The 3,100-nt window shown below is 37.9% G+C and overlaps 1 non-coding gene across 1 annotated transcript; it reads left to right on the forward strand.

Moving 5' to 3' along the window:
* The first annotated feature begins 227 nt into the window (after positions 1–227).
* Positions 228–334, forward strand: LOC127686630 (U6 spliceosomal RNA). Its single transcript, XR_007978212.1, has one exon. It is a non-coding gene; the product is annotated as a U6 spliceosomal RNA (small nuclear RNA).
* Positions 335–3,100: the final 2,766 nt, after the last annotated feature.

Raw genomic sequence — 3,100 nt, forward strand, 5'->3', positions numbered from 1 at the left:
TTATTTATCATGCATGAAATATGAATGAGTGGGTACTTTTATAAAACTCAAAATGTTGATATTTAGATGAAGGAACCAGTAGTAGGCATATCTCTGTGAGCTGAAGGCTAGTCTGGTCTAAGTAGTAAGTCTCAACAAAAAAACAAATAAATAATTAAAAATGTGCAGATGATAGCGTCTTACAAATGAATAAATAAATAAATAAATAGACAAATAAAAAAAGTGCAGTGCTCGCTTCGGCAGCACATATACTAAAATTGGAACGATACAGAGAAGATTAGCATGGCCCCTGTGCAAGGATGACACGCAAATTCGTGAAGCGTTCCATATTTTTAAACACACCTCAGGGTCAAAGACAAACACTACCTTAGAGTAAAAGGCTGGAAGACAATTTTACAAGCAAATGGTCTCAGGAAACAAGCTGGAGTAGCCATTTTAATATCAGATAAAATTGACTTTCAACCCAAAGTCATCAAAAGAGACTCTGAGGGACACTTCTTGCTGGTCAAAGGAAAAATACAACAAGAAGAACTCTCAATCCTGAACATCTATGCTCCAAATGCAAGGGCACCCTCTTTCATAAAAGAAACTTTATTAAAACTCAAAGCACACATTGCACCTAACACAATAATTGTGGGTGACTTCAACACTGCACTTTCCTCAATGGACCGATCAGGAAAACAGAAACTAAACAAGGACACAATGAAACTAATTGAAGCTTTGGACCAATTAGATTTAACTGATATATATAGAACATTCTATCCTAAAACAAAAGAATATACCTTTTTTTCAGCACCTCATGGTACCTTCTCCAAAATCGAACATATAATTGGTCACAAGACAGACCTCAACAAATATAAGAAGATAGAACTAATCTCATGCCTCCTATCTGATCACTATGGAGTAAAAGTGGTCTTCAATAGCAACAGAAACAATAGAAAACCCACATACACGTGGAAATTGAACAATACTCTACTCAATGATACCTTGGTCAAGGAAGAAATAAAGAAAGAAATTAAAGACTTTTTAGAACACAATGAAAATGAAAACACAACATACCCAAATCTATGGGACACAATGAAAGCAGTGCTAAGAGGAAAACTCATAGCCCTGAGTGCCTCCAAAAAGAAAATGGAGAGAGCATACATTACCAACTTAATGACACACCTGAAAGCCCTAGAACAAAAAGAAGCTATTTCACCCAGGAGGAGTAGAAGGCAGGAAATCATCAAACTCAGGGCCGAAATCAATCAAGTAGAAACAAAGAGAACCATACAAAAAATCAACAAAACCAGGAGCTGGTTCTTTGAGAAAATCAACAAGATAGATAAACCCTTAGCCAGACTGACCAAAGGGCACAGAGAAAGTATCCAAATTAACAAACTTGGAAATGAAAAGGGAGACATAACAACGGAAACTGAGGAAATCCAAAAAATCATCAGATCCTACTACAAGAGCCTGTACTCAACACAACTGGAGAATCTGGAGGAAATGGACAATTTCCTTGACAGATACCAAATACCAAAATTAAATCAGGACCAACTAGACCATCTGAACTGTCCCATAAAGCTTAAAGAAATAGAAGGAGTCATAGAAAGTCTTCCAACCAAAAAAAGCACAGGACCAGATGGTTTCAGTGCAGAATTCTACCAGACCTTCAAAGAAGAGTTAACACCAATACTCTTCAAACTATTCCACAAAATAGAAACAGAAGGAACACTACCCAATTCCTTCTACGAAGCCACAATTACGCTGATACCAAAGCCACACAAAGATCCAACAAAGAAAGAGAACTTCAGACCAATTTCCCTTATGAACATCGATGCAAAAATACTCAATAAAATTCTTGCCAACCAAATCCAAGAACACATCAAAACGATCATCCACCATGATCAAGTAGGCTTTATCCCGGGAATGCAGGGTTGGTTCAATATACGGAAATCCATCAATACAATCCACTACATAAACAAACTCAAAGAACAAAACCACATGGTCATTTCATTGGATGCTGAAAAAGCATTTGACAAAATTCAGCATCCTTTCATGCTTAAAGTCTTGGAGAGAACAGGAATTCAAGGCCCATACCTAAACATAGTATAAGCAATATACAGCAAACCGGTAGCCAGCATCAAACTAAATGGAGAGAAACTTGAAGCAATCCCACTGAAATCAGGGACCAGACAAGGCTGCCCCCTTTCTCCTTATCTTTTCAATATTGTACTTGAGGTACTAGCTCGGGCAATTCGACAACATAAGGAGGTCAAAGGGATACAAATTGGAAAGGAGGAAGTCAAACTATCATTATTTGAAGACGACATGATCGTCTACCTAAGTGACCCAAAAAACTCCACTAGAGAGCTCCTACAGCTGATAAACAAGTTCAGCAAAGTGGCAGGTTATAAAATCAACTCAAGCAAATCAGTGGCCTTCCTATACTCAAAGGATAAGCAGGCTGAGAAAGAAATTAGGGAAATGACCCCCTTCACAATAGCCACAAACAGTATAAAGTATCTTGGGGTGACTCTTACCAAACATGTGAAAGATCTGTATGACAAGAACTTCAAGACTCTGAAGAAGGAAATGGAAGAAGACCTCAAAAAATGGGAAAACCTCCCATGCTCATGGATCAGTAGAATCAATATAGTTAAAATGGCCATTTTGCCTAAAGCACTATACAGATTCAATGCAATACCCATCAAAATACCAACTCAATTCTTCACAGAGTTAGAAAGAGCAATTATCAAATTCATCTGGAACAACAAAAAACCCAGGATAGCTAAAACTATTCTCAGCAACAAAAATAAATCTGGGGGAATGAGTATCCCTGACCTCAAGCAATACTACAGAGCAATAGTGTTAAAAACTGCATGGTATTAGTACAGTGACAGGCAGGAGGATCAATGGAACAGGATTGAAGATCCAGAAATGAACCCACACACCTATGGCCACTTGATCCTCGACAAAGAGGCTGAAAACATCCAATGGAAAAAAGATAGCCTTTTCAACAAATGGTGCTGGTTCAACTGGAGGTCAGCATGCAGAAGAATGCGAATTGATCCATCCTTGTCTCCTTGTACTAAGCTCAAATCCAAATGGATCA

This window comes from Apodemus sylvaticus, chromosome 5, assembly GCF_947179515.1.
Source record: "Apodemus sylvaticus chromosome 5, mApoSyl1.1, whole genome shotgun sequence".
NCBI classification, from domain to species: Eukaryota; Metazoa; Chordata; class Mammalia; order Rodentia; family Muridae; genus Apodemus; species Apodemus sylvaticus.